Source organism: Protopterus annectens, chromosome 8.part1, assembly GCF_019279795.1.
Source record: "Protopterus annectens isolate FY-2018-M chromosome 8.part1, PAN1.0, whole genome shotgun sequence".
NCBI lineage: Eukaryota > Metazoa > Chordata > Ceratodontiformes > Protopteridae > Protopterus > Protopterus annectens.
In genome coordinates, this window is record NC_056742.1 from 320,198,350 (window position 1) to 320,206,140 (window position 7,791).

At 36.0% G+C, this 7,791-nt stretch overlaps 1 protein-coding gene across 1 annotated transcript in view; it reads right to left on the reverse strand.

The window, feature by feature from the left end:
* PMFBP1 (polyamine modulated factor 1 binding protein 1) overlaps nucleotides 1–7,791 on the reverse strand; it is a 3,624,986-nt gene that overhangs the window by 2,447,507 nt on the left and 1,169,688 nt on the right. The window lies entirely within an intron of this gene.

A 7,791-nucleotide genomic window follows, 5' to 3' on the forward strand; every position in this document is an offset into this window, starting at 1 on the left:
AAACACAACAGAGGCAAAGGACAAGAGTTTATTGGTGTGACACTTTATTCTTATAATTAGAAAATGTTCACTGGGTCACAAAGGTAATACCAGTATTTAATTATCTACCGTGTTAAAGCATTCCGCTCCCAAATACTTTATCATTAGTTGCATAGTTTACTAGATAGGAGGTCCATTTACCTACCAGGAAACTAAGAAAATGAGTTCCACATTCATTCCAAATACATGGCTTAAATACTCATCAATGTGAGTGCAAGTGTGAAAATGAAAGACATTGCATCAGTATGTTAACTCCCTTACTGCACTGGACATATAAATCTGTCCTCTTATAAGGTTAGGGAGCTGGGCAGCTTCCCTTCTATGTTAGGCATAAACAACAACATTGACACCACTCCTAATGGACTGACAGCTTACAAGAAATCAGGCAAAGAACTAAAAATACTTCCTACATGTAATGACTTTTCTTGTAAGGAAGGTGTGTAATGAAATTCCGTTTATCTGCATTTGTAAAAGACTACATGGTGCTGGAGAGAGAGGCACCGGCTGGACAGCAATCTATCTCACTAGTGTCCCAAATGCTGAAATAAACCTGGAATCATTAGGGCTACAACAATCAAAGGGAAAAGAGAAACATATACAGTCGGTTTCTCTGTTGACTTGATTTTTCTGGTGACTATGCCTTGTGCAGCCTACCAGTATGGACAGGGTAACAAAAAAACAAATGAGCAGAACAGTAAGAAGCACTAACTGAATGAACTGGTGGTCAAGATTACAGCCATGCCAACCATGACACTTGATAACATTTCCTCCCCAAAACACCCATACATATATACACACACACATATATATATATATATATATATATATATATATATATATATATATATATATATATATATATTATATTATCAAGTTTTTGGAAACTCGAAATTCATATTGAAGAGAACATGTTTCTAAAAACTTGAATTAAAAAAAATACATTTTTGCATGGTGGTAAGCCTCCCTGCAGCCCCATACTGCCTGCAGATTATATATACCAAGTCTGAGATTGCACTACAGTAAGGAAAACGAGTACATTTCCTCATCCCACTGTAATCTACACAAGTGCTTCAATGGGGAATGTATCCTTTTCCCATTGTGCGATCTTGGACTTGGTATGAATAATTTGCAGGGGAGGTGTGTGGGGGGGGGGGGGGTTGTCCCCTTCAAAAATGAAAACTTTTTTTTAAATTTTATCATATGGCCTTGACCATATGAATTTTGTGTTTCTGAAAACTTGAGAAGATTATATAAATCAATATATACATATATGGGTGTTCTGCATTTGGTCTAAATGAAGATTCATTGACTTCTGTTTAATCGACTGCATTTGGTTGAAATATGCAGATGGTCAACAGGTGTGTTATATCAACAGTACTCAGGTAAGGCAATATTCCCTTTTCTCGGGGACTGTGTGATCCTAGAGTTAGTATATACAATTAGCAGGGGGTGTGGGGTATTTGAGAACTACATGTGCCAAGGCTCTTTCTCACTGCATGTACTAATGTGTAGATGTTCAGTTTGTCGACCTTTTGCGGCTGATGTTTCGAGGTCAACATATGGGCTACTAAACAAAAGGGAAAGACCTATATATTTTATATATATATATATATATATATATATATATATCTATATATACATATATATATATTCATATATATATATATATATATATATATATATATATATATATATATATATATACACACATATATATATACACACATATATATATATATATATATATATATATATATATTCATATATACATACAGAGAGAGAGAGATATAGAAAGATAGATATATATATACATAAAAACTTAAAAAGTAAAAAGTCATAGGCATTCAGAAGGCATGTAGCTGAAGCACTGGTGTGTCCTAAAGGGGTCGTTTGCATATATCCCAATGGGCCTCCACTACAGGAGGTTTAAGGTATTACGCCGTGAAGAGTTTAGACTGGCTGAATCCATCTTGCAATTTGTACTGAATGGTTTCTCTGTGTAACCCTTTTACTATTTGTTTACATATATATATATATATATATATATATATATATATATATCTACAAGTATGTATGTATAGATCAACTTTTAAATAATGAATCCCACAACATCGAAAAGCAAAATGTCAAGATCAAAACAATGAAACACCAAAATACTGACAAGTGACAAAATTGAAGCCCATAATACCAAATCCCAAAACCATGAAACAAAGTACATAACTGAAACCTGCATTTCAGAGGTGGGCTATGATCCCCTGTGCCCCCACACCCCGTGCAAATTTAATATACCAACTCTGAGATCGCATTATGTTGAACAAAGTAAATCAGACACATCTGCATTATTTCCATCTAAACCTGCCTTCCACGGCAACACATACCATTACATAAAAACTACCTCTGATATCACAATATGTTCCCGACAACAAAATAGAAACACTAACATTTCCTGACTATACACGTGCCTTTCACAACAACAAATACAGTCCTAATACAAAAACCTATATGTATTTTAAATAATATACACTTATCAAAACATCTCCAGAAACAAAGCAATCACTTTAAGTGAGTCCTCTATACTGCCAAAATAACGTACAAGTTTTAAAGACACACTGCACCATTCTTCAACGTTCCATTAAAATACAAATGACAAGTCAGCACACTACAATAAAACACTTTAAAATTGCAATACACTACACCTACCACTTCTATAAATGTAATACACCTCTCCTGATCTACTTGGCATTCTAAACGTCGGCCATCTGAACTTTTAGTATTTTAGCATTTCGTAGTTTTGGTCTCGATATTTTGTGTTTCAGTGTTATGGGATTTGTTATTTAAAAGTAGATCCGTGTGTGTGTGTGTGTGTGTGTGCGTGCAGGTGTTTTATATATATATATATATATATATATATATATATATATATACACACACACACACACACACACACACACACACACACACACACACACACACACAGACACACACACACAGACACAGACACAGACACACACACACAAAATGTATTCTTCTTTGCCAGACATACCTCTGGTAATTACATATACTATCCCCCACATATGCCAACAGGGTCTGCCATCACCAGTTTGATGGCCACACCAATATTTTCTACCAATGACTTCTAGCATTATGATGGGCCTCTGTTTTCCAGTGAAGGCTCTATCATCAGAGCAGAGGTGAAGCCCAGATAGAAACCACTATCCTTCCCCTCCAGGATGGGTATGCTCCCTCCTCACTTTCTGCCCTGTCAAATGCCTAAGTTGCTAGTTGAACTTGGGCAACCTAGACTGCAGTCAGGGTTTTATCCCTCTATGACCCTGGTACAGGTTTAAAGCATTCATGCTTTAGTGACAAGTTGGTGTTGGACATTTGGGTATAAATGAATCCAGGCAAGTACTCTGTGGGTAACTGTAAGAAGTGGGTGGTCTACTGAGTTACTGACTCTTCCATTATCTTAAATTTCTTTATGAACAAAAGATCTGATTATGGTAGATTTGGAATTTGCACATTATTCAAAAACAAAAGACTACTGAATTAATAATCTAGCATAAAGGAGGATACAAGGGCTTCCCCCCTACATTACCCTTTTAGTACATTACTCTAGTTCCTTAATGATTACCCTTTTAGTACATTACTCTAGTTCCTTAATGATTACCCTTTTAGTACATTACTCTAGTTCCTTAATGATTACCCTTTTAGTACATTACTCTAGTTCCTTAATGATTACCCTTTTAGTACATTACTCTAGTTCCTTAATGATTACCCTTTTAGTACATTACTCTAGTTCCTTAATGATTACCCTTTTAGTACATTACTCTAGTTCCTTAATGATTACCCTTTTAGTACATTACTCTAGTTCCTTAATGATTACCCTTTTAGTACATTACTCTAGTTCCTTAATGATTACCCTTTTAGTACATTACTCTAGTTCCTTAATGATTACCCTTTTAGTACATTACTCTAGTTCCTTAATGATTACCCTTTTAGTACATTACTCTAGTTCCTTAATGATTACCCTTTTAGTACATTACTCTAGTTCCTTAATGATTACCCTTTTAGTACATTACTCTAGTTCCTTAGTGATTACCCTATTAGTACATTACTCTAGTTCCTTAATGATTACCCTTTTAGTACATTACTCTAGCTCAGGCATGGGCAAACTGCGGCCCGTTAAACGTTTTGATTCGGCCCGCCAAACTTGAAAAAATTTAATAAATTAACCTTGTTAATGTTTTATTTCCCCTGCAATTCTGATGTTTCCTCACTAGATGGCGCACTCTAGATATATTGGCTTTGTTGAGGTGAAGCGTAGGCCTATTACTCCACGTTTGCACTTTACCCTTTGACCCACCACCCCTCTATGAAGATGAGTGGACCCAAGAAAAGGAAAGTGGACAGAGAATTTCGAGTGTTCAATAAGGAGTGGACAACTAAATATTTTTTCACTGAACACCGATCATCTGCTGTTTGCCTGATATGCCAAGAAACTGTGGCGGTTTTTAAAGAGTATAATATTAGCTGTCACTTTGCCACAAAGCACGCTAATTATGCTAGCAAGCTCTCAACAAAAGAACGGGAAGCTGCTGCTGAGAAGTTGGCAGCTAATTTGAAGGCTCAGCAAAGTTTTTCACCGTCAAACTGCCATTCAAGAGTCAAGTACCAAGGCCAGTTTTATGCTTTCATTTCAGTGCTTTAAAATAAAATGGTCATTTATTTGATTTTCAGTGTTTAAAGACTCATTTCGAAGTCAGAGATTTTATTGTAATGCTTTTCTTCATTTTCATTGGAAATTAAAGCACATGTTTTCTCCATATCCCAAGATGTGTATTTTTCCCCCAATGAGGTGATGTTTTCAAAGCATGCCATCTATCTGCTCCTGTTCCGGCCTCTTTGTCAAATGTTAGAACTCAATGTGGCCCACGAATCAAAAAGTTTGCCCACCCCTGCTCTAGCTCCTTAATGATTACCCTTTTAGTACATTACTCTAGTTCCTTAATGATTACCCTTTTAGTACATTACTCTAGTTCCTTAATGATTACCCTTTTAGTACATTACTCTAGCTCCTTAATGATTACCCTTTTAGTACATTACTCTAGCTCCTTAATGATTACCCTATTAGTACATTACTCTAGTTCCTTAATGATTACCCTTTTAGTACATTACTCTAGCTCCTTAATGATTACCCTTTTAGTACATTACTCTAGTTCCTTAATGATGTGAAATCTGTTGACTGGGAAGCAGTACTAATGCAATAATTTCAATGAATTAATTTATGATCAGTGCAGAAGGATCCTATTAAATGAATTAAGAGCATTCCTTTCAACGCACAAAGGAACTGTTACTGGCTGGACTCTGGATGAAGCATCCACCATAAGAATCTTCAGCCTGTCAAAGCACGGTCAGAAGATGCATGAATGGTGCAACATGCGCTCCTCGTTACAATCCAGGTGATGGCATCTGGGGTATAATAACAGCGAGCTCAATGCATGAATGCCAAGTTCGTATTCCCTGCTATGAGTGGGAGCATCAGGAGTTCAAATTCCACTCAGAATTGAAAAAAAAATAATTCAAAGTGGAATTTGAAACTTGATTTCACATAGACGGGATCATATTCCCAACTCAGTTAATTGATATAATTAACTACAAGTCTACTGCACCCTGGGGAAAGGAGAACCATCCCTGCAATAACCTAATATGAACTTAATGCATTTTGCATGGTCTAAAAAACACCTGTCACATACAGCATTGTCTCTGAAATTCACCTTAAGAATTGTGTTATGCAGATGTCTTGTTTACTCACCAAGAAAGTTGCATCTTTTTTTTCTGGTTTCTTCTCCAGAAAAGATGATATCCATATATAGGATCAGAAACACCTAACAATGTAAAGCTAAAACTATCCAAATAAAGAATAAATGAATGTGCTCCTCCAGCTTGTCAAGATGCCTGGACTTTCTAGGCTCAGAATAACATTCTGACATGGTGCTCTGTAATAGAATGGCCACCTGGTGATGAGTATGGGCTGCCAAACAAGACATGCCCATGCCCTTTTGTATCATCTCATTAACACTAAACTAAACCAAAATAATCTGGAAAAGGGGAGCTCATCCTTCAGATTAACAGGATAAACTATCATACACTTGCCAGAGCTCTAGCTCTCAGAGGATTCATTCCTCAGACTCCAGCTCCACCATTTACTGTTTTGAATGAGAAATCACTACTAATGCATTTTCTAAAGTGTATATCAGCCACAGTTCCTTTGTTTATGTAGATTTCTCCTTCTTCATGTTTAAGCATTCATGAAGCTGGTATATGTGTATATATATATATATATATATATATATATATATATATATATATATATATATACATATATATATATATATATATATATATATATATATATATATATATATATATATGTAAGTTCTGTGGTCTGAGGAGCTTGCATCCCCACATGGTGGGGTGGAGGGAGGCCTTATGCCCTGCAAAAAATACTATTTTATTTCTTTGGCAGGTTATATCCTGAGAACTTTTAAGTCAACAAGCTGATTCATTAGCAAGTTAATCCATAGGCGTCAGACTTCACAACATCCCTGGGCAGGCCATTATTTCCCTGTAATGCCCAACATGAAGGCATTACTGTGCTTACATAATGGGGTAATTGTTAAATTAGTTTGTATTTGTTTTATTATTAGTATATACATTGTTTATATTTTTGATGTAACATAGTTCCTCCCCATTTCAAAGTTGCTGTAGTGCATTTAATTGCTGTTGGTGGAAGTATTTTACATGCACAATATAAGTTATGTAAATATTTAATGATGTGTACATACATATATACACACACACACACATATACATACAAACGCACTCATTTATATGTATACTCACAGGTATAAAGGCAGAGACAGAGAGACTCGCACAAACAGAAACTCTGATGCACACACTCGCAGAAGCACAAATGAAGAGTAATACATACGCATACATCACATACACAAAAGTGTCTAGCAATTAATCCCACTCTATTGTAATCAAATGACTGAATGAATCATCAGAAGTGCTCCTCTTTTGTTCATGTTTCATTATTTTTCTTATTGAAATGGCTTTAACTGTGTTATTGCTTATTGTTAGCCACAGAAGAAGTTTTCTGTTGTTTTCCCCCCCAAGTACCTCAGCTTCTTTACACATAGGCAGTTGTCTTGCATATGTCTGCTTACTTTATTCAAAAAAGAAAGTTTGCACTTTGTCAGTTATTTCTACTTCTTCTTCTACTTAGCATATTGTGGTTAAAGCTATAGTTGGTATTCTTTGTTTATTATGGATAAGGCATTTAAAAAATGTGTACAGGTTTCATTCTCACCTTTGATCACTGACTGGTTATTGACTAGAAGTATAATAGTCTGCAGAATGAGTTGCCTACTACTTTACCTATAAACGCATATAAGCAGTAGCATTAATTACCTACAGTATGAAACATTATAACCCCTCTACCCCCCCCTTCCACACACACAATCACGATCTGTCTCTCTCTCTCTCACACACACACACACACACTCACATGCACACGTGCACGCAGACACACACACACACACACACACACGCACGCATGCATGCACACACTTACATGCACACGCACACACACAGAAGGCCTTGTAACTGCTGCTTCTGTTACTTGTGTTTATTTATGTTTTCCATTCCTGCTAGCTGTTGTTAGTGAGGAAAGGGAAGTAGCAGGTG